This window comes from Heterocephalus glaber, unplaced genomic scaffold, assembly GCF_053883595.1.
Source record: "Heterocephalus glaber isolate CG9 unplaced genomic scaffold, H.glaber_assembly_v1.0 deba00001564, whole genome shotgun sequence".
Lineage (NCBI taxonomy): Eukaryota > Metazoa > Chordata > Mammalia > Rodentia > Bathyergidae > Heterocephalus > Heterocephalus glaber.
In genome coordinates, this window is record NW_028258351.1 from 4,564,245 (window position 1) to 4,589,700 (window position 25,456).

A 25,456-nucleotide genomic window follows, 5' to 3' on the forward strand; every position below is an offset into this window, starting at 1 on the left:
GAGTGTGCAGCCCAGGCAAACCAGGCATGTCAGTAGGCCACAGGTTGGTCGTGCCTGGAGCGCAGGAACTGGGGCTAGGACAGTGAAGCAAAGTAGATTGCCATACTTAGGCAATTCAGAAGCAAATAATTTTGTATAGTACAAATGCAATGACAAAAATAAAAATAAAACGTGACAAACTAAATCATGTTGCTTTCTCCATCTGTAAATCAATGGGTTGATCACCAATAGATAGATAGTAAAACCTTGGCTTGCAAGCATAATTCATTCCAGAAACATGCTTGTAATCCAGAGCACTTATATATCACAAAGCAAATTTCCACATAAGAAATGCCAGAAACTCAGATGATTCATTCCACAACCCAAATATTCATATAAAATGATTACAATCCTATATTATAATACAAAATAAGAAAATACAGAACATAAAGAAAAATTAAAAAATAAATTAACCTGCTCTTACCTTTGAAAACCATCCTGGCTGTTGTGGGGGAGACAACAGAGGGGAGAGTTATTGTGTAAGAAGACTTTCACATACTACTCATATTGCAAGACATCGCTTGTTTATCAAGTTAAAATTTTTCATTTTTTTATTTTTTTATTTTTTTGGTACCAGGGATTGAACTCGAGTCCTTGCACTTGCACAGCAGGCGGCGAAACCACTGGGCTAAATCCCTGGCCCCTTACGTTAAAATTTATTAGAAATATTTGCATATCTTGCGGAATACTTGTGGAACAAGTTACTTGCAATCCAAGGTTTTACTGTATACACAGTTAAAAAAAGATTTTATATATATATAATAAATAATCTTTTTGTTTGCATGTTTTGGGTATGTATGTCTAATCTTTTATTTTGTTTTGTTTTGAGATAGGGTCTCACTATGTAGTCCATGTTGGCCTTGAACTCACTATGTAGCCCAGGATGGTTTTGAACTCATGGTGATTCTCTTGCCTCAGGCACCACCATGCCCAGCATTTTTTTTTTTTTTGAGAGTGTCTTGCTATGTAGCTCAGGCTGACCTCAAACTTACAATCCTTCTGTCTCTGTCTCTTTAGTACTGGGATTACAGGCATGCATTTATGTACAGTATATAGACTATAGTTACTGTATAAAGCATTTAGAACAAAGCCTCAAACATATTAGTGCTTAGTAATATGAGTCCTTTTCTTCTTTCAGTTGATCCTCTTGGAGTGGTAGTCTTTGACCCTAAGGACATATTAGTATCCCCTGATGAACTTAAAACAAAGAAAACTGTGTACCACCTCCAGAAATTCTAGCTTAATTGTTCCAAAATGGCTCCCTGGCCAAACTTTAGAAAGATTCTCAAGTTTTTCTGAATTCAGTTAGAGTTAAGAATCAGTAGTAGATTTGTATTTCTAAAGCCCACATGTGATCAATGTGATCTACTTTTAAAAAAATCTCATGATTCCCCATTGTCTACTGAATGTGATCTGAGTTCCTATAACTCACATGTCAGGCCTTAAGCAGTGGTTCTCAACCTTTTTTTTTGTTTCAACACCCAAGAAATAAGACACTTCCATAAATAACTTCTGCTTAGGTTCAGCTCTCAGCCCTATCACCAACTATGTAACATTAGGTAAGTTACTTATCCTCACTCAGCTTCAGTTTTCTCATTTCAGATTTGCTTCTTCTTACTCTGAACCTTTGTACATATTTTTCTTTCTTCTTAGTCAGTTTCTGTAAAAACTGACTTTATATATTTTTTGAGTTCTCATTCCACTTTTTTTTTTTTTTTTTGGTACCAGGCATCAAACTCGGGACCTTGCACTTGCGAGGCAGGCACTGGAACCACTGAGCTAAATCCCCGGTCCTCGCTCCACTTTTTAAATACCTCAGTTTTAGCTCTTATGGCACTGCAGTTATATTTCCACATTAGTTCACAGACTTTGATCTTTTCCAGGGCTGGGTCTGCGTTTCATTTATCTTCATATTACATTTGCTTAGCATAGAGTCAATTTCATAGTTATTTGTCAATAAACCTTGTCAAATCAATGAAGTGAAATAAAATAAAATAAAGACACCCAAAACTTCCTACCTTATGAATTTAGGAAAGGACCCATGTATCTTTTGCTTTGGTGCTTTGTAATAAATTTTGGCTGAATGAGTGAATGAAGACAAGTAGAAACTGTCAGATTTATACCATTTTCTGCCTTGACTGTCTAGTTGACTCATTAAGAGACCATTTCCTTTCAGGGAAGAAAACAAAATAGAACTATTTAAAAACATTGTCAATAGAGGTGGTGAGGAAATTGAATCATGGGTTTGTATAACTGGAATTTCTCCAAAAACTAATATGGTCTGACGGGTAGACACACATGGTTTCTCAAGTGTAGCAAGTAAGAACACAAAGTCTCTGACACTGCAGTGCCAGCTGGTTGGGATGGCTTGTTGCTATGAACAGAGTGATCATTCTATGCTCCAAAAGTGTGCTTTGGAAAATGTTTTCTTCCCCACTCCCAGCTTATCATTCAACAAATTTTGGTGGTGGTGGAGTTTTTATAGTGTATCTGTCACAGACCAGGTCCTAGGGAGACAGAGGTGAATTAGACAGAGTCCTTGCTCTCAAGTAGCTTAGAGTCTGCTAGGGATAGAGAACTCTTCAAACAGAGCAAGAAAATTCTCCAGGCACAGAAATGTAAGTTATAGGTATTGAGGGAGTGTTTACTCTGAGGTGGCAGGATGGGGTGGGCTTTGTTGAAAATTAGGAAAGGTTTTTCTAGAGAAAATAAAGTTGGCATAGCCTTAAAAATATGATGTTATAGACAAGGATGGTAAAGGTATTTAAGCAGACAGAACAGCAGCAACAAATGTAAGGAGGCATAGAAGCAGCCTGTTGTGTTTGAGGATCTGCTAGTGGTTCAACAAAGCTGGAAGTGAGAATGCAACAAGAGATGGAAAGGTGGTAGGGACTTTCTTGTGAAGGACCTCATGGCCTACACTTGTAGGCCCCGACAGCCATTCAAGGATGCAATAAACAATAAATGCAATGTTATAAACATTTTTTAATTTTAAAAGATTACAGCACCACCAAGGGAGGCAAGTCCAGAGTCAAGAAGACCAGAACAATAGTACCATAGTGACAAAAGAAGGAAGGAGCATTGGGAAAAGTATAAAGGAGCAGATCTATAGCACATTAAGGAGGTAATGTGATTGGATTTGGGAAGAGAGGAAGAGGGAGAAACCTAGAATTATTCCCAGGTCTCGAATTTAGATGACTGCGGAAAGGTGTGTCTGTTTATGGAGGTGGAGAATATTGAAAGATAATACAATGAGTTTATATTGCATGAGGACAATATAATAAGTTTAATTCTGAATCATTTGAGATTTGTGGCATACCTGCGTGGAGTTTCTAATGGTCATTTGGAAAATGGTATTATTATTTCTTCTAGAAGGGGGATAGACACTTCTGAGCCACAGCTCTAAGGCCTTAATTAAATCTAAGTTGAGGAGAGCATGATTGCTGTAGATAAACTCAGTAGCTGTTCATGCAGTGAGACAAAAATCTCATTTTTGTTGGGGCTAAGTTTTAAATTTCAGATTCTCAAGATACACCAATATTCTAGTACTTTAAAAATCTGAATCAAGTGCTTAAGAAATCCAAATTCTTATCCTTTTCATACTTTTTTTATGTCAAGAGTCAACAGGCTGTACTTTGCAGGCTTTACTGTAAGTAAAATGCAATGTAAACGTGACTGCACAAATATTCTTGTAATCAGGACAGAATTCCTGGAAATATTGCGAGCACCAAGGCTGACCTCATGGTGGCACTCCAGTCTTGAAGGAATAAAGGGCTCGGGAATCATCTTACTCATTCTCTAAGTGGACAGTCTACACTAAAGTAGAGTTGACATGAATGCGGGACCATATACCCCACAGCTTAATTTCTTGGAGAGAAAGTGTGAGGTGGGCTTTTCTGTTTTCAAATCAGCTCTGACCTAAGGCTGGATCAACAATATACATGTATAATATGGAAGAATGTCCCCACCCAAAGAAGAAATTTCATCAGGGTTCAAAACTACAGCAGAATCTTCATTATTATTCATTAACGCCAGCACTTAACTGAGTACTTCCTGTGTGCTCCGTAGAGTTCCGGGTACTTTTCAGACTATGTGAACTCTTTGAGATGTCAGACAGCTCTTTAAGGCTGGTATTATTCTTGTTTTTCTGAGAAAGAAACTAAGGCCCAAGAATATAAAGCAGCTTGCCTCTCACATCATATAGGTGGTAAGTAGCCATGCTGGATAGTGAACCCGATTTGTGTGATTTCAGAGCTTCAGCTCTTGCAGTAAGACTGTGTTGCTTCACGTTATTGATGCTGAGATGAAAGCAGTAATGATTAAAACTTGGTTTTCTTCAGATATAGACTCCTTGGCATGAGGTGGTTTAAATAACACCATCTTTAAGGAGATCTAATGAGAGCTCCTAGCATGAATTTGGGGCCTCTTCATGAAACTTTGTCACATTTGATATTTATATCCCAAAGTATGTCCCATAAGGTATTCATGGGCTGGGGATTTAGCTCAGTGTTTCTGGTGCCTGCTTTGCAAACGCAAAGTCCTGAGTTTGATCCCTGGTACCAAAAAAAAAAAAAAAAAAAAAAAAAGGTATTCATTAATTACAAAGAGAAAATAATAAATTTACAGTGGAGAAATCTATAGACCACGTGAAAAAATGATCAGAGTATAAACAATAAAGCAAATATGGTAAAAATATCAATATTTGTGCCATAGACTGATTGTTTTGCTTTTAGAGTGGAAAAGACAAAGGGACAAGGGAACAGACAAGCAATGGAATAGATTGATTCCTATCTTTGATTTGCATCTGTGAAAGCCTAAATCTCATAAAGGTTTCCATATGAAATCTGGATCTTTCTAAAACATAGTGAAGTATTGGTGAATACTATGATCTGCATGAGAGAAGCCTCCCAGAAGAAAGAGACAAATAATAAAAGTCCAGAATAATGTTATTGTACTGAGCAAAGACTGTGGAGGTGGGAGTTAGTTATCCTGGCTCCTAAAATGCTTAATCAAGAGTGTCAAATCCTAAGTATAAAGCATTTTTTAGATACCTTGCTAACTTCAAAGCTTCTCACACAGCTTCTCTGCATCTCTAGGGATAAACACCAGCATCTCATACAGTCTCAGGCTGAGAAAATTACCAATCTGGCTATTTTTCTTTAGAGATATGTTCTTTTAGTGAGGAGATGTCTACAGAAGGTTTTTGTTCATTATGTCGGTGTTCGCATGATTTACAGTATAATTAACGAGCCCAGTAGCACCAGTCGACCAGCTCCCTCCATTATTCATCATGCTTCCAGCAACTTCAAATCATCAGTTCTGCTGGGAGGAAATACCTCCTCCTTAGAGATGTAAAAATATTAAGTCCCTGATCATTCCCACAGGCAGAATGTGAACTATCCTTGTGTAGCATTGCTTCTCAGATCTAAGGGACCCCCCTGCCCCATTATTTTTGTATAGCATTACTCTTGGAGCTAAATTGTAATTAAATAAATACATACAAAATTTAAATCTGCTTAGGAAGAGTTCAGTTATTCAATTGCTTATCATCATCAGAATGGATTTGTTAAGATGTATTCATACTTCATAAAAGACATATAATGTCTGGTGACTCGAAATCTGAAACAAAAACACCTGTTTGGACAAATATGTAATGACACAACCACAAGCCTACTTTATTCAAACATTTCTTTATTAAAATTTTGGGCTAGATATGTAGCTCAGTGGTAGAGCCCTTGTCTAGCATGTTCAAGGCCCTGAGTTTGATCCCTAGTACCGCAAAAAATAAAAACAACCCGCATAACAAACAAAACCAAAAAACTTATTAGTTGTCCAAAAAAACCCCTTCAAATGTGTTTACTTTTGGCCCAGGAGTGCTTGCTTTGGCAGCACATATACTTTTGGCCCAGGAATCCTTCTAAGAATTTACCCTGGATATATACTTCCAGTAATATGGAAATACATATGTTCAAGGTTATTTATTGCAGCATTATATGTATTTGTAAAATACATGCCCATGTGGAGAATAAAAAATAAAAAAATAAATGCCCATGTGGAGAAGAATGGTTGAATAAATTTTGGTACAAGCATATAAGAGAGTACCACATATCTGTTAAAAAAGAATGAAGAAGATGCCTGTGAACTAACAGGAAATGGTTTTTAGTATATTGTATATTGTTTACTGAAGAACGTGAAGTATAAAAGAGTATCTATAGTATACTACTTTGGGGGTAAGAAAAGAAAGGAAAAAAATATACATTTATACTCTTCTTTGACCAAAAAGAGAAACCAGAAGGACAAATCAGAAGTTAACAACATGAATTACTTACAAGAGCTGGGTGAGGTTGAGGTAAAAATGGAACGGAAGGGATAGAGAATGATATTTCTCTTGAATTTCTAGCCCCTCCTTTCTCTTCACTTCCCTTCTCCTTTTCTTTCCTCCCCTCCCTTCCCTTCCCCTTTTCTTTCCTTTTACAGGGTCTCACTATGTGGCCCAGGCTATATTCCAACTCCTGGGTTCATATGATCTTCCTGTCTCAGCCTCCTGAGTAGCTGGGACTACGGGAACATCCCACTGTTCCCAGTTTATGAATATTTCTTTCTGTACAGTTATGTTTCTTGGAACCCAGTTAATGTTCCTATGCTACAACATACAAATAACCCCTCCCCCAAACCTCAAGAACACAAATTGAAAAATCCTAAAAAGGAATATAAATAAATTAACCTAACAGTTTCAAATGAATAATATAATCACTCTGAAAAGTAGATATGTCTGTATGGTGGGGGCCGACCCTACCTAAATATATATATATATATATATATATATATATATATATATTCTCTCTACATATAAATATATATATATTCTATAGAATGGAGAATACATATTTTTCTAGAATATATATATTAGTCATATATAATGTTAATAAATTCTGTAGAGAATTAACAAAAATGATCTGTAAATGCATATGAAACTTTTGTTTCCTTGCAGTAGGGTTTTCTTTGGTAGCACTTCTAAATCTGCTTACTGTATATTTGGGGGTTGGAAAAATAAGTAAATATATAGGATAACAGGGTTCAATTTCTTCACTGAAAGAAAAGACAGTTACAAATCTGGGAAGAGAAAAGAGTAGAAAGAACCCTGGAGTGTTGAATTAGAATTGTAGACTACAGTATAAAGCCACAGTTTTTAATATAGATACTGTAAATATGACTCTGTGTGTGCACATGTGTGTGTGTTTCTACCTCTGTTCATTGAGAAACCCCAGAAGCGATCATACCCTAGGAGCAATGAACATATCTATCACTCACATACTGGTTTCTAAATTCTGTTTCTAAATTCTAAATTCTGTTTAGTGATTGGAACCAGACCTCCTTGGAAAATTGGTTGATTCCAGGGCTAGGGCTGGGAAAGTACAATATGAGTCTTAAATATCTTATTAAGCAGTAAGTTATAAAGTACTCAAAAAGATGAGCCATGTCAAAATGACTGAAAGTCATCCTGTAGGGATCCTTACTGGCCAAATCTGGGGCAAGTAAGCATAAAAATAAGTAATGGTAGTAACATAACCCACTGAATAAAATATGTACACATATAAATAAATTAAAAACATAAATAAACATAGAGAACAGCAAGTGAGTCCTTATGGTAGAATGTCAACTGATAAATATAGAAAGAATGATGGAATTAGAGAATCACTGTTTGGCAACTATCATGGTAATAGTTGAATCATCAGTGGATGAGAAAAATGGCGAATGAAATTTGTATGAGAAATTGGAGGTTTACATAATCACAAAGCATATCCCTACAAAATACTTACTAATTACAAAGAGAAAAAAATGTGAATTTGGAGTGGAGACATGTCAGACACCATGTTAACAAAATATAGATGATAAAGCAAATGGGTTAAATTAATATTTAGGAAATCTGGGTAAGGCGTGTAAAGGAATTTTGTACTACTTTTTAGAATTCTTCCATAAATCTGAAGTTATATCAAAATAAAAAGTTAAAAAGAAAACTAAAGCACTTCTGTGGGGATTGCTGTGCTACAGCAAGACCAAGGCTGTATCCTATAGCTCTGGTCACCTCCTTGCCAGAGCAGCTATGGGAAGCCAGAGTTGGGGGTGCATATTGGGAGGAAGGCAAAAATCTTATTAGATATTTCCTTGTATACAATTAAAAAGCATATTTTGTTTTTGAAATGATGTAAACCTGTTTGAAAAGAGTTTGGGATTTCTATTTTTTAAAACTCTGTTATGTATCAGAGACTAATTCTTTGTTTCTAGTTGTTAAAAAAAAGCCATTGCACAAAGATTTCAATCTCAGAAGATCTAAACATCGAAGAAATAAATAAAGAAATGGAGTATAACTTCTGTTCTCTTTCTAGATAATGAATTTAAATAGAAACTTCTGATTTTGATGGCAGTTACAGAGTTTTATTGTTATTCACAGAGACACACACCAAATGTTCTGTTTTTTCACATGGAAGTAAGTGGAGAATTACTGTAGGGAACTGTCTGAGGCAAGAAGGCAGTAATGCTATGATTACGATTAGGTGCCTGATACTATTTCAGATAGTTTTGGCATGTTAATGCATACAACTAGTAATATAACCCTCTGTTGTAGTATTATTAGACTCAGCTGAGAAAAACCAACATCCCCAAACTTTCTTCCTTCCTTCCTTCCTTTCTTCCGTTCTTTTTTTTTTTTTTCTGGTACCAGGGATTGAACTCGGGTCCTTGCACTTGTGCAGCAGGCAACGAAACCACTGAGCTAAATCCCCAGCCCCAAACTTTATTAACTGCACTTGTTGTGTCTCAGTAATTTCTTTTCACAGCAACTCAGGCTAAAAGAAATACCTAATAATTCCATATTTAAGTTATATCCAAATATCCCAACACATATTTATGATTTCACAACTTAGTAGTCATTTCAAAAAATACATATAATATGAAAGCAAAATAATATTTTAATTTCAGTTTTAAATAATCACACTCATTTGCTAGTGAGGTGTATGGATAAGTTGGTCTCTGCACAACCTTTCAAAGCTTAGACTCAGTTGGACAGCATCATGTTCTTCCTGTTCTGCATTGATATTCATACAGTGCTTTTCCTCATAACAAATGCACACGGGGCCGGGGATTTAGCTCAGTGGTTTCGCCACCTGCTGCGCAAGGGCAAGGACCCGAGTTCGATCCCCGGCACCAAAAAAACAAAAAAACCACAAATGCACAAAACTCAGCTTTGTAAAGATGTGACATTTTCAGAAGGATAACAGTCTAATGTTGAAACCACAACCTACCTCATACAACAGATGTCGAGTATCACCATGTTGTCCTTAAAATTTTTTAAAATATTCTGTTTTTCCTCATGGACTTGCTGTTTGGTACCCTGGGGTACCTTGGGGCACAGTTTGGGAGCTATGGTTCTACCACTGAATTGTTATTCAATTTTTTTTTTTTTTTTGGTACCAGGGATCGAACTCGGGACTTTGTGATTGTGAGGCAGGCGGCGGCACCACTGAGCTAAATCTCTGGCCCTGTTATTTAATTTTAAGGGCAAAGTTCTTGGGGAAAAATCAAAATCAGGTTGTCATGTTGGTATTAACAGTGTGAATATTAACAAAATCTATAAAGATTTAATATGTTTAAAATCTTGCTTTCCATGTCTTTTTAAAATGCATGTCTTGCTTTCAAATAGACTTCTATTTTGCAGATGACAAACAGGCACAGAAACATTTGGAATGAATGACAAAATGTTAACATAATATATGTCAAAGGTAATGCTTGCATTGGGAAGTAAGGACAGTGCACAATAAATGCAATAAAAATATTGTATACCACCAAGTGCATAGGGTGAACTCAAATAACTGCACATTTAACTGATTCTCTCGAATTTATTACTAAACTAATACACAAGGAGCTTGATTATCTTACAAAAGAATATTAGGTATAATCCTTAGTACATTTAAAATAGATGTAGTTCACTGAAATTGAGATGTATGTCCAATATTTTGAACATATAGTTTTATAAAGTATCTCTTTATTGGTGTATATTGCATTCTGAGTTTTCTGTTTTTTAGGAGGATAAGAAGCAAACATTCATCTTCTACTTGTATAACAAAGAGGAAATGAGACACAAAGAGAAGTGGTGAATTTATTTAGCATAAGGTAGTAGGAAATTAGAAGGTATCACCTACCTATTTGGGTTATTAAAATTCATGTAATTAATCGTAACAGCTATAGTTCTTTTGACAATAAGGAGATGATATACAATAATAAATAAAATCAAAAGTTCTCATTTCTACATGTTCTTTTATTAGAATTAGCATAAGTGATTTTTGCCCAAGATTTTAAGTCTTAGTCCTACTGTTCTGATACAATTAAGGAAATGGCAACATATATGGTATTCTATGAGTGATATGATTGAAGTAGGCTTAATAATAGATTGGATAAAACATTTTTGTTTGATTAGTTTAACATCAGTTTGCATTAATGGCATGAAGAATCAAGACCATTTCATTTAGGGGTTAGGGTATAGCCCAGTAGTATAGCACTTGCCTTGCATGCACAAGACCCTGGGTTCAATATTCAGCACAGCAAGACTAACACCAAAATAACCAGTTTCACTTCCTTTTTCCATCATTGTTTTTATAGACGATTGACCCAATAGAGCTGGAGTTCCCAGCACATCGGACAAAACAACTCTGAGGCATCTTTGCAAAATTATTCTGCAGCCTAGCCTGAAACAACATGGTCAGATCTTCCTTAGGCCTCCTATCATTTTAATTATGAAGCAATTACAGAGCATTGCTTTCCATCTAGTTAGCTGAATAGTTTTCCTTTTCTTTTCATTTCTCAGGCTAACTGGTACCTGGGTCCTTGGGAAAAGCGGCGAAATCTAAGATAGCCCTACAGGAGAGATGGTCTGTTTTAGATCTGAATATGGGAGGTTCCCTGAACAATTATCTTCAGGGCTATGAGTCATAGTTCACTATCCAAAGTTGCATTTAAATATGATGATGAATTGGCTTCAAGAATAGGACGGGGAGGAATGTGAAAAGATTTGTATAACAAAGAACCATAAATCATCTCCCCCATCACTCAGCTGTGGTCTTTTCAGAGCAGCTGCCGGGAAAAAGATGAGATGGAAAAGGATCTTCAAGCTTTGGGACTGCAGTACATCCCAAACCAGGAAGGCTCCAACCAAATCCTTCCTGAGGTATCATTCACTTTTTCATTTTGAAAATATCTGTTGAAATCCCACTATGTGTGCAAGACATTGTTGAGGTGGAAAGGGAAAGGGGGGGTGGTGGTATCAAGATGAGGAAGACATGGTGTCTGCTTTACTGTTTATTAGGGATGTTTATGACAAGGACCTGGCTTGCTGCTATAGCACTATCACTGGCACATAATAAGAGTATACCTAACCTTATGAAACAGATGCATTTCTGAGCTCCTCTTGCATTAAAGCGAATTTCCATCAAGTAACTCTCTACATTCTCCGTAATGTTGTCCCTGTTATCCTCAAATGGAATTAGTTTTCTCTGCTTTTCTGTTCTGGTCCCCTGCTCTTTGTGTATTTGCCCTCTCTTCTTCAGTAGGCCTTTTTGAGGCAATTGTTGTGGAGTAGGAAGTTGAAAGAGCATGTGCTCTAGAATCAAAGAGGCTCGATTTCAAATCCCAGTTTCACTACTTAGTAGCTTGTGATCTGGGTTAGTTTCTTAGTCTCTGTCTCAATGTCCTTTATAAAATGAGGATCATAGCTCCTATTTATGGGGACTTTGTGAGAATACAAAGAAATAAGGTATGTTAGCATTTAGAAAAATGCCTGGAATATAGAAAGTGTTCAGTTGTGAGTTATTGCTATAAATGTTTATAGGTGATTATTTTGCAGGGGAAAAAGCCAAAATTCGTAAAGGTTAAATACCTTGGTAAGTTGAAGGAAGTATGATACTGCACTGAAGGACTCTGGAGCGGAGAATGCTTTGGTCACATTCCTTTTCTGCTCTTTATTACTCTTTATTACAACCGTGATCCAATAATTTAATTTTTCTTGGCATCCATTCCTTTATATAAAAAATGGGAATGAAAAATGATCATAATATCTACCGTACTGCTTCTTATAAGGATGAAATGAGTTGATGTGTGTAAAGTGCTCAGCACATAGAATACACCCAGAAATGGGAACTATTATTATTATTAAAGGTCATTGAGTGGCCAGGGATTTGGCTCAGTGGTTTCGCTGCCTGCTGTGCAAGTGCAAGGACCCGAGTTCGATCCCTGGTACCAAAAAAAAAAAAAAAAAAAGTCATTGGGTGGACAAGTGTCAGGATTTGTATTTAAGCCTAGTGGGTCTGACATCCAAACACTTGCCCTTTTCTGATAAAAGGTCATCATCGGCTCCTTTTCTCTCCAAACTGGAACTTTGATGAGTTAGCAGTTGCAATCAACACTTTGAATGCTTTTTTGCAAACACTGTAAAGTTTTATGAGTTGATGTACTTCTTTTGATGGTTGTTTTATATTTATTCACAAATGTATAATCACACACCCATAATCTTGAACTAGATTTTCCCCTCTCAATTAACTCAATATATATTTTTTATTTTTTTTCAATCTCATGGAGAAATAGGGAAACATCTTGAAGGAAACTTACTGTTGCCTTCACCCACATGGACTTTTCCAAAACACTTGCTTTTCAAAGAAATCATCCCAGGGAAGGCATTACAGGACATTTCTCATGAGAAGGAGTAGGACTGAAACCCAAGTTTGTGGAATGAAACCCAAGTGAAAAGGAAAAGCAAGAGTTTTCCTCCTTCTTCCCAGAAAGCCCTGCCTTGGAATACTGCCCCTCCCAAATCCCAGGATAGCGAGAGCAGTAGGGTCAAGGAATGGTGACCAGGTTAGCAATAAGGGCAACAGAGGGAGGAGACAAAGGGCAGAAAGTAGAAGCTGCTGGCCCAATGCCTGAGCATGTTTCTTTGCTGAAAGAGAATGGCAGGACAACAACTCAAACTGAGAGAGAGGAGGGTATAAGGAAGGAGGACAGCTAATGGATGAGGTTGCCCAGCAGGGGTCAGAGGTCATGAGGGCACTGCAGTGAACTAATTGGCCACTCTGCATATTCACTTTCCGCTCTTAGCCTACAGCTGGGTCCTGAGAGAAAGGCCTGTGGTGAAGCTGCCTTTATTTACTTATGGCCCAGATTTCAGGCTGACTCAACTGGTGAAAAGCAACTGAAACTGAAAAGGGAGATAGAAACCTACTTTCCTCCTCTCAGAACATCTAATCAGAACATCCTTCTGTGAGGCTAATGTTAAAATTCATTCATTCATGCATTCAACACCATCATAATCATTATCATCTCCATATGCTTATTGGATACTTCAAGAAATGTTATTACCACACACATCCCAGATGGGGAAGGATTATTAACACCTTTATCCTGTAACTAGATGACCACTGTTAGGTTTGGGTTTTGTGGCCATCAAGTTCAGCTCTCTTATTTTCATCCTCAGGGAAATGAGGAAAGCAATTTGATCGTGCTCACAGGGAAAGTAGCAAAAGAGGGAGCAGAGCTCAGGACATCTCTCTCCCAGGTCAGATTTTTTTTTTCCATTGCAGACGTCTCAAAAACATACTGACTTCGAAAGTTTGCACAGATTGGTGTGGTTCACAGCTTGGCCTCTGGTTCAGATAGCCTAAGCTATAATGCTGGCTACTAGCTCTATGGTTTTATCATAGTCACTTAATCTTCCAAAGCATCCCTTTGTTCATCTGTAAAACAGTAAGTTGTCATGTGGATTAAGGGAAGTAATTACTACATGTAAAATGAGCTTGTTTCAATAACGGTTAACTATTATTATTGCTATTACTTTAGAGCTCAATATGATAACATATAACAATGTGAACACCAACTCTGTCTTCCTCCATAATTTCCATTAGCATCTCATTCCAAGATGAAATCTTCATTCCTCATCAATAAGAGATTCATGAAGACAGGAAGGAATCTATGGAGTCTTTTTTTTTTTTTTTTGGTACCGGGGATCGAACTCGGGTCCTTGTGCTTGTGGGGCAGGCGGCAGAACCACTGAGCTAAATTCCCCGCCCCATACCGAGTCTTTATACAGCTGTCTAAACTTTTACAGTCATCGAAACTTGTAATGAGCCAGTTTTCAGTGAATCAATACATGCCAAGGACTTAAAACAGGGCCAGGACATAGTCAGCATTCAGTTGTTGTTAGGAAAAGGAAGAAGATTTTGTTACTGCAGGGTTTCAAGCTTAAAAGTGGCTTACCCTTTGTCAGGAATGCTTAAGATCCGTGGATTGAGTGGAGGTTAGACAAAATGAAGTCTGGGTCTGAGAATTTTTTTTATATGAGTAGTTTAATAGAATAGATTTCCCAGCTTTTCCCAGAGTTCTGAAGCAAATCATCACTCTGGTTCCACTGCACATGGACTCTGTAGTGTATAAAAAGATGAAAACATAAAAAGACATGCTTAGGACACCTAGGGATGTTTATTTTCCTACCCCATGATGGGACCTTACACAATAGGCACTATAGCAGTGGTGGTGAACCTATGGTATGTGTATTAGAATAAAATAACAGGACTCAAGTGTTCAGTTCAATGAGTTCTAATAATTGTATACACTCACATGATATCCACTCAAAGAAAGGTATGGAACATGTTCTTTGATTCCCAGAAACTTCCCTCTTGCTCCTTTCCAGTCAATCTTCTCCTGCTCTTCCCTCCCATAGGCGATCCTGACTTCTGTCACAATAGATTCATTTGTTTGTTGTTGGATTTCATATTCTTTTGTATTTGGCTTTTTTGTTAAACATGTTTTGAGATTCATTCCTGTTGTTGCATGTATCATTTTTACTGAGTTCTAGGAGAAATAGAGGTTGTTAAGTCACTCAGTCACCAGTATTTTGGGGCAGCTGAGATATAGACCAACAGATATTACTTCCCAGCTGTCCCCACTTTTAGTATGGGATTCAGGTTTCTTAGGTTTCAGCTTAGTCAGTTAGCTCTTACTTGTTTCCTAGCTTCCAAAATTTTGTTTCCAGAGCCTCTCCCTTTTTCTTTAATTCTTTTGAGTTTACAAGTTTTGTAAAAGAATCACAAAATGGAAGGTTTTTGGAAGAGATGAGTAATCTACCATCTCTTGAGCATCTTGAGCCACCTGCCATCTTCTCCTTCATGATAAGAAGGCCCTCTTATGATTTTAAGTTGCATTTCTCTAAATATTGGTGAGGTCAAGTAACTTTACATATGTTTTTTGGCCATTAGGTTTCCTTTTCTGTACTTGCTTGTTCATATTCTTTGCATATTTTTCTTTCAAATTGTTGAACTTTTTCTTATTGGTTTATTAGAACTGCTTCTGGAATTTACGTTTTTAGGACTATTCATTATAAAGATCTTTTCCCACTCAGACTTGACTTTTAAGTTTGCTTGTACTGCCTTTTTCCATTTCAATGTAGTTAATATATTGAATAATATATTGAAGTTTCATTTGAATATAGTCCAATTTTTCCTTTATGATAATCTGGGTTTCTTTTTATCAGTCTTATCTAAGAAATCCTGTACTACCTGAAAGGCAGGAAACTATTCTCCAATATTTTCCACCAAGAGCTTTAAAACTTTACTTTTTCATGCCAAAGAAAGCTATTTGTATATATAAGATATGTGAGGTAGGAATCTAATTTTGTTTTTCCTTCCTATACTGATAATCAGTTATTCTAGCACCATTTATTAAACTATCATTTTCCCAGTGATCTGTGATGGCATCTTTAAAACATATAAATTTCTATTTTATTTTGTTGTGGTAAGAATACTTAACATGTGATCTACTCTTTTAACACAATTTTAAATGTACAATATATTATTATTGTACAGTAGTAGATCTTTCATCTTCCTTGGCTGAAACGTTATGCCCTTTGGTTAATGATTACCCATTAACCATTTCTCTCTCCCTCTGGCCAATGGTAGCCACAATTCTACTCTTTGAATTTATAGATCTATTTTAGACACTTCATATAAGGGGAATCATACAGTGTTTGTCTGGCTTATTATTACACTAAGTATAATATCTTCATTTGTGTTGGTAAAATTGCAGAATTTCCTTTTTTAAAAAGGCTGAATAGTACTCCATTGCATGCATATATCACATTTTTTTAATGCATTCATCTATTGATGGACATTTAGATCATTTCCACATCTTGGTTCTTCTGAATAGTGCTGCAATAAACAGAATATCTAATACTCTTTAAGATCCTGATTTCAGCCAGGCATGGTGGTGGTACATGTCTGTAATTCCAGCACTCAGGAGGCTGAGGCAGGAGGATCGCCACAAGTTCAAGGCCAACCTGGGATACATAGTGAGACCCTGTCTCAAAAAACCAAAACAAGGGTGGACCAGGGGTTTAGCTCAGTGGCACTGCACCTGCCTTGCAAGTGCAAGGTCCTGAGTTCAATCCCTGGTACCAAAAGAACCCAAAACAACAACAAAAAAGATCCTGATTTTAACTCTTTTAGATAAATATCTAGGAGTGGGATTACTGAATCGTGTGATAGGTCTATTTTTAATACACACAGCTTCTTATATGCATGCCTGTTCTGACCTTATTTATTTATTTATTTATTTATTTATTTATTTATTTTTTTTTGGTACTGGGGATCGAACTCAGGAACTTATGCTTGTGAGGCAGGCACCAGAACCACTGAGCTAAATCCCCAGTCCTAATTTATTTTTTTAATTAAAAAATTATATTTACTTAGAAGCATTCAGAGTGTCAAAAAAACAGCTGAAATTTTATTTTGCCATTACAGAGTGGTATTCAACAGAACAACAATTATTTTGTATAAGCTGCATCAGAGACAACTGAAGATGAAAAACTACCATCCCCATAGAGAGCTAATTTGTGTTGTGCACCAACAAGAACCTGCTTTAAATTTTCATGCCAATTTACAACCCCCATATGGATCATGCGAAGTTAGTGGCTATTGAACATACCACCAGGGCAGGGCTATCTGAAGACCCATTTGGTAGTGTGTTAACTATACAAAAAAAGACACTGTACAGTTTAAAAACAAATCTTGCACAGTCTTACATTTCAATTTTTTTCTTTAAAAGAAGTGAGTTGTGTACAGTGGGAGTTAAATGCTTTATAAAAAATACACTAGAACCAACTTATTCGTCATCATCTCTCCTTCAGCATCTTCATCTTCTTCATCTTTCTCATCTTCCTCCTCTTTTTCCAGCCTTGACAACTCCCTTTTTTGCAGCATCAGGTTTTCCTGTACCTTGGTAGGCAGCAATGTCCTTCTCCTAAGGCCACTTGTCATCTACTGCAGCATTATCTCACATTTCTCCCAGTTTCTATGTGACATCACCAATGGAAAGGCCAGGATGTTCTTTGATTTTAGGGCAATACTCAGAACAGAACAAGAAGGAGGCCGAAGAGGGCCTCTTGGGTGCCTTGGGATCCTTGAACTTTTTCATTTCCCCTTTAGGAGGCATATAGGTTTTCATTTCTCTTTCATAATGGGCCTTGTCCGCCTATGCCATGTCTCCAAATGTTCCTTTCTCTTTAGCAGACATGACCTTCCACCTCTCTGAGAAGGTGAGTTTTCTTAGAGAACTCTGAGAAGTTAATGGAAGCATCTGGGTACTTCATCTTGTGCTCCTGTGTGCAAGTTTGGACAAAGAATGCATATGATGACATTTTGCTTTGGGCTTCTTAGCATCTCCTTTGCCCACGTTTACTTGTTTTCCTCATTGAGACTCAGAGTTGCCCAGGGCTGGCCTGGCTCTCACTTGCCCTGGAGCTGTCTCTATGAAGCTCACTGCACTGCAGTGGCTGTCACTTATTTCATTTCATTGGAGATATGCATCTCTGTATCTGTCACTATCACACTACTTTTTTTTTTTTTTTTTGGTACTGGGGATTGAACTCAGGACCTTGGGCTTTTGAGGCAGGCAGCGGCACCACTGAGCTAAATCCCCAGCCCGTACCACACTATTTGAATTAATATAGTTTTGTTACAAATTTTCTCAAGGAGTAAGGCAAATTCTTCCTCCTCTTATTTTTCAAAATTGTCTTAGCTGTTCTCGGCTCTTTTCTATTCATATTTTAAGATTAGCTTGTAAGTTTCCTATACACAGATATAGCCAGGTTGAGATTTTTATTGGAACTGTGTTGAATTTACAGATCAGTTTTGGGAAATATTGACCATAATATTAGGGATTTCCATACACACATGTTATATTGCTTGATTTCTTTAGGACTTTTTTTTTTTTTTTTTTTTAACCAGGGATCAAACTCAAGACCTTGCACTTGCGAGACAGGTGGCGGAACCAATGAGCTAAATCCCCTGCCCCTTTAGGCCTTTTTTTTGGGTACCGGGGATCGAACTTGGGACCTTCTGCTTGCCAGGCAGGTGGTGGAACCACTGAGCTAATCTCCGGCTCTTTAGGACTTTTTATGTTCTTCAATAAAGTTGTATTATTTTTTCCATTTGGGTTAACACTTCTTTTTAGTAGACCCATTGGTAATATCTTTTAGTTTTTGTTGATATGGAACTCTTAAAGATTGTATTTTCTACTAGTTTTGCAGGTGTATAGGAATACTTTTAATTTTTTTTTTGTATGTTGATCCTGAATTCAGCAACCTTATACAATTCTTTTAAAGGTTTTGATAGTTTGTCTATTTATTCTCTTGGATTCTCTATGTAAACAATCATATTGTCAACAAATAGCAGCAGTTTTATTTTTCCTTTTCCAACTCTTATGCCTTTTATTTCTTTCCTTGCCTTTTGCATCAGTTAGGATAGCCAGTAAAATGCTGAGTGAAGGACGTGAAAGCTGACGTTATTAGTTAAAGGGATGTGCCACCTGAATTGTAATAGGTCATCACAATATTGGCTGTAGAGCTGCCCATGCCTGCTAGAGCTGTACCAGAAAATGTCTACCCTTTGGTGTTTGAGAATGGGTGCTTTTATTATGAATAGATGAAGAAATGAAAATTCAAAGTGGTAAATAGCTTGCCTAAGACCACATAATAACTGGGAGGTTCAGGCTCAAATCCGATTCCCAGTTGATTGCCATTTCCATCATTCTACAATTCCTTCCAGTTAGTTATTTGATAAATCATCTATTTATGCTAATTTCTTACTCTTCCCAGATAACATGTTGCATTTGAGAAGAGATATTCTGGATGCCAATGCTTTTACCCATTGAAATGACTCTAACTGTGGAAATTTTAGGCAGGTGTTCTATTTTTGCCCAAACCAAAAAAACACTGCCTGTTTATAAGGCTTTTTTTTTTTTTTTTACAGATACATAGATTCTTGGAGTTGAGTCATCTTATCCAACTCCCAATTTGCAGTAGCTATCCCTGGGCCTATGTGCCTGACAGATCGTCCCCCAGCATTTATCAGTTGCCAGGGATATGCTCAGCTCACCGACAGGCAATCAAGTAATTCTCCTGTGGGTCCAGTCTGCTCTCTGGTCCAGAGAGATGTGTGCTTCTTCCTCCACATAGCAGCTCAGTGCATTATTTGCTCTCTTTAGGCCTTCCTTTCTGAGACCACCTAATCTGTAGGACACTTGGTTGTTGTTTACTGAGATAGGTGCCCGGCTTCTCATTATCCTGGTCATTTTCCTGGCCATGTTTTCTGGTTGGTCAATGTCCTTCTTGAATGTGATGGCTAGATTTTAAGAGGTGGTCTGATTACAAATAAAGTGGAATTTTTATATCACACAATCTGGACATGATGACTTCTATTAATGCTGTCTAGATTGTTGCCTTTTAAGCAAGTATGGTGCCTTGCTGACTTGTGTTCCATTTAGGGTTAGGTAAGTTCTAGGGTTACATAAAGTTTTTTGTTCATTTTTATTACTAAAAATGTGATGTTTGTCTTTTAAAATGAACAACAGAAAAAATCTCTGAAAACAGATAAATAGATATATATAAATGTATGTATATAGCTACATATGGATGTAGTCTCACTAAATTTGATCATAATCCACCATATCTAAGTGTGATAAAGCATGCTTTCTTGTACAGGAAGCTCAAAACTTAGAGAATGCAAAGGGAGATTGATTTCCCTGCATTACCTAATCATTCAGGCCAGAAGACATGGGAGTATATTTGGCTTTTTAAATTTTCTATTCCCTTTACCTTTTTATGCAGCACTTTGGAACTCTCAAGATCAGGTGGAGGTCTATGGGGAAACAACTAGGACAGAAATCTATTCTGTTATGGACACAGACAGGGTAGCATCTATAGTTCTGAGGCTGCCAACAGCTTACCAGGAAACACCTGCTTGGTGAGGAGTAGCTGAAGTTACTAGGACTGCCGTCCCAGGTGTTGTGGCTTGTGTCTACATGTCCCTCCAAAGTCTCATGGGGTCATAAGTGGAGCTTTTCAGATGTAGCTGGATCTGGAGTGTGTGATGCTGGGATCAAAGGTGTCTGATTCTTTTTTTTTTTTTTTTTGGTACCAGGGATCGAACTCGGGTCCTCGCGCTTGTGCAGCAGGCAACGAAACCACTGAGCTAAATCCCTGGCCCGTCTGATTCTTAAATTAGCCCACTGATTGTTTTGACATAGTTCTGGGTAGGATTAAGAGTGCCCCAACCTGGGTGCGAGTGCTACCTGCCCTAAAGGTGGGTTGCCTGGATAAAATATAAGGGACAGAAAGAGGGTTGCTGTGGTCGATTGCTGCTTCCTCGCTTGGTGGTTTACTACTGCCTACCTGCCATGAACTGTTTCTGCTCTGGGACGCCCCTCTGCCATGTGCCACCCTGCCTTGGAGCCAGCTGATTATGGACTGAAACCTCTACAAACCGTGAGCTACAATAAACCTTTCCTCCTTTAACTTTGAGTGTCGGGTATTTTGTCTCAGCAATGAGCAAAGCAACTAAGACACCAGGAGAAGATCAAACACTGTCCTCCAATTTCAGAAAATGGTTATTGGAATTTTTAGTATATAATTGAAATTGAAATTGAGTTTCTTATATGACCTTTTGGTTTCAAGCTTTTATAAAATCATAATTGAAATGGAAGATCCAGACAGGAAGGGGCCACAGGATTCAGCGAGTTCTGCTCAGTACAGCTCAGCTGTACTCCTAGTTTAGTGGAGTTCCCATCCACCCTTCTATCGGATTAATGCAAAGAAACTTCACAGTATTTTGGGGGATTTCTTTTTTTTTTTTTGGTACCAGGGATCAACTCAGGACCTTGCGCTTTCAAGGCAGGTGCTGGAACCACTGAGCTAAAGCCCCAGCCTCTGGGGGATTTATTTCTATTTGTACATATTTGGTGTAGATAATGATTATATATTCATTGTGGAGAGTTGGTACATGTACGTAACACATTTATTTTTACTTCTCCTTCCCCTCCCATTTCTATCTCTTAGACCTTTCCCATTTGCAAAATATCTGTTTCCTATTATTTATCTTTTTTTTGCTTTTTAAATTATTCTTACTTTGGGTTTCTTATATAAAAGAAACCACATGATATTCAAGTTTGTGTGTCTGATTTATTTCACTTAACATTATGGTCTCAAGATGCATCCTTTTTTTTTTTTTTAACCAGTGACTCGATTTTATCCTTCCTTATGGCAGAGTAGTACTCCATTGTGCCACATTTTCTTAATCCATTCATCTGTTGATGAGCATATAGGTCACTTCTAAGATTTAGCTATTAAGAATTATTCTGGTATAAACATGGTATTAGCCAGGTGTGGTGGCACATGCCTGTAATTCCAGCACTTGAGAGGCTGAGGCAGGAAGATTGCCATGAGTTTGAGGCTAGCCTGAGCTACACAGTGAATTCAAGACCAGCCCTGAACTACATAGTGAGACCTTGTCTCAAACAAACCAAAACCACCCAAAACCAAAAAACCCAATATGAGTATGCATTGTATCATTGTAATATGATGTCTTTAACTCTTTGGGGAAGATACCTAGAAGAGGAATAGCTGCATTGAATGGAATTTCTTTTTTTAGTTTTTTGAGGAATCTCCATACTGATTTCCATAATGGTTGTACTAGTTTACACTTCGGCCAATTATGTAGGAGGGTTCCTTTTTTCCCTTCAGCCTCTCCAGCATTTGTGGTTTTTTTTGTTTTTTTTTTTTGGTACTGGGGATCGAACTTGGGTCCTTGCGCTTGCGAGGCAGGCGATGGAACCACTGGGCTAAATCCCCGGCCCCTACCAGCATTTGTTATTATTTGTTTTCTTGATGATTGCCATTCTTTCTGGAGTAAGAGAATTGCAGTGTTGTTTTGATTTGCATTTCTCTAATGACCAGAGACATTGAACATTTTTTTCATGTGTTTATTGGCAATTTATGCTTCTTCTTTTGAAAGAAGAATCTATACTTGAAGGATCTATACTTCTTTCTTCATTTCGGTTCTCCACTCTTTGGGTCTTTTATTGTTGGAGGTCTAGTTTTTTTTGAGTTCTTTATGTATTCTACATATTAGTTCTCTGTCTGAAGGGTAGCTGCCAAACATTTCCCCATTCTGTAGGTTGTCTCTTCGCTCTTTCGGTCACCATCAGGGGGGCAGCTAGCGTGTGGTGCTGTGGTCTCCATTCCTAGGTGCACTGACATGGCCGGTCATGCCCTCCTTGTGGGGTGTGGGAGAGCCTGTCCTCTTTGTCCCGAGTCCTGGCTGGGGTACAGGTGTGGGGACACAGCTCCTAGCAGGCCTGCCTAACACATTCCCCTGGTCTTAGATCATCAGTGTGGACTGGCAGGAATGCCCACCTCAGAGCCCCAGAGCACGATTCCACAATGAGCTCGGCCCCCTGACCGGCAGTCCTCTAGCACCAGTATCAGGGTTGCTTTCTTAGGTCAAAAGGGAAAGCATTGTTGCTGCCCCGTGGCCAGGCAAACAAGCTGCTGGTTTTGAAGTCACAGGGAGGATTTGCTCAGGCTGGTGTTGGGAGTCTGAAGGAGAGGCTTGCAAACCTCCCCCAGTCTGGCTGTGTTTGTTAACTCCGCCCACCTGCCCAGCCTGCCCAGGCCGGTGCGTTTGATGTCTCTAGAGAAGCAGGAGGAGGGAGACACACCCTGGGGATCCTCCAAGGGACATCTTCCAACCCCTGCTGAGCCTGCAGTTCTACCTAGGAGCAGAATGCAGACCAGGCCCAAGTCCAGAAGGACTGGTGACAGACCTGCAGTGAGAGGAACACTGTACCCTTCCTGTAGGTGGTGGTGTATAGAGGTGTGGCCCAGCGCAAATGGAGGGTTATGATGCTTCCCTTGGAAGACGCTTTTATTCAGGTCACATCAGGTGACAGTGAGAGTTCAGGGAAGATTTGAAGGGAGAAAGAGGCATCCAGAGGCAGTACTGGGGTCTTCAGGGGCCACAGACGGGTACATTGCTTAAGGGCCGCCACTCACAGCCCATCTCCCCTTCTCACCCACTCCCAGTTACCTCCTTGACTCTCACACCACACCACACCCCTTTCTTCCACCACCAAAGCAGCAGAGGTGGGCAATTTTCCACTTCCCGGGGACAGCTCTGCTGTATTTCTGTCTCTGATAATGACCAGAGATTGCCATCTGCCTTCTACCCAGAATCAATAAAATGTGTTGGCAAGGAATCTTGGGGATGGGGAGAAACTCCTAGCTCTGGGAGTCTGGGTGAGACAATGTGCCCATGAAGCTGGCTCCCTGGGCTTGTCCCAGGATTTCACCATGTCCCGAAGCATGTTTACTACTTCTTGGGCCTGGGCCATGGGAATGGGGCAAGAAGTAAAGCACTATTAAACCAGTTCAGTGTCCCATACCACATTTTGCCCTGCACAGCCTGGGGCCCCTCCCCATCATCTGCCATATCCTTCTGTGCACTTGGCTACTGGATTCTCACCCCCACTCCGCCCCCACTCTCCAGGCTGTCCCTGTGTGCCTATGCCCTTAAGTTACAATTGAGAGAAAATTTGTTGACAATGAGGCCTTGAAGTCTGGAGTTATAAATCCTGCCCAAGACGGCTGCCCTATCTCTGTGCTAGTGCTTATGGTGCTGAGAGGAGGCTCACCTGGTTGTGACCCATCCCCTCTTACTCTCTGGAGCTCCCTGCTCCTCTTCTGCAAACACAGGACAATGGGCAAATGGGAGTTACCTGTCTCAACAGGTGTTACCTGGACCTCACTTTCCTACAGGGTGATGGGGAGGTCACCCTAAGCCCACCCCTCTGGGCATTCCTGTGACTGTGAAAATCCACCTTCCAATGTGACCCTTCCTCTGCCCCACCCCCCATGACTTCAAGGTGAGCCTACCTCGATGGCTTTAGGAGCAAGCTCTGCATTAGCCTTCCCTACTAAGCTGTGAGTCCCTTCAGGACCAAGACTGTCTGTCTGTCTTTCTTTCTTTCTTTCTTTCTTCCTTCCTTCCTTTCTTTCTTTCCTTCTTTCTTTCTCTCTCTCTCCTTCCTCCTTCTTTCCTTTCTTCCTCTCTCTCTTTCTCCCTCTCTTCCTCTCTCTCCCTTTCATTCTTTCCTTCCTTCTCTCCTTCTCTCTCCTTCCTCCTTCTTTCCTTCCTTCCTCTCTCTCTTTCTCTCTCTCTCTCTCTTCCTCTCTCTCCCTTTCTCTCTCTCTCTCAGTCACTCTTGCTCTGGGAATCAAATCCAGGGCCTAATGCATGATGCTAGGCAAGAGCTATACCAGTGAGCCACATCCCCAGCCCAAGACTATTTCTTATTTGTCATTGAATCCTCATGACCAGAAGATTGCACAAAACAAATATTGTTTTATGACTCAGTGAATGCTGTTTTCTTATTACCAGAAACTATTTATTAAGGGTGTCCTATGCAGTGACTTTACTAAGCAGTAGGAACATGAAGATTAATGAGACATCAGTCCCACTCTCAGGGGCTTATGCTAGAGTCAAGGAGATCCAGTGAAGCTTTAGTTGCCTGGAGGTTGGAAGAGGGAGCTGGGTTCAGGGACCCCAGGGAATCGGCCTTAACAACTGGAAGACTGGGGTCTTAAGAAAATTTTCCCAGAGTGAGTTTAGACATCCCAAGATGCCCAGACCCTAGAAAGACACCCATTCACCTTTGACCCCAGTATATTCCAGAGTGGAGCTCACAATTCACCAACACTGTATAGGTCTAGCTATTCCCTGAGATCTTGATGTCTTCCTCTCAAAATGGATAAAAACTATTTCTCGTGTGTCTGCTTGGAAAAAAAAATGTTCATCCCAAAATAGCCCTGGGGCCAAAAGAAGTGAAACTTACCCCCCCAGGCCTTGCCTGGAGTTTCCCCTGTTAGCTGTGCCCATGCTGCTCTGTGTGGATTTGATGCCGGAAGGAAGTGGAGGCATGTGTCCGGAGCTCAGCTCATCTTAAAACATGTTTATGGAGTGCCTCATCTGTGCCTAGTGCTGCTGTGGCT

General features: G+C 38.9%; 1 long non-coding RNA gene across 1 annotated transcript; it reads left to right on the forward strand.

The window, feature by feature from the left end:
- Positions 1-4,097: 4,097 nt before the first annotated feature.
- On the forward strand, positions 4,098-20,926 carry LOC147823793 (uncharacterized). The gene is made up of 3 exons (XR_015443155.1): positions 4,098-4,246; positions 10,122-11,260; positions 20,553-20,926. It is a non-coding gene; the product is annotated as an uncharacterized LOC147823793 (long non-coding RNA).
- The last annotated feature ends 4,530 nt before the right edge of the window (positions 20,927-25,456 follow it).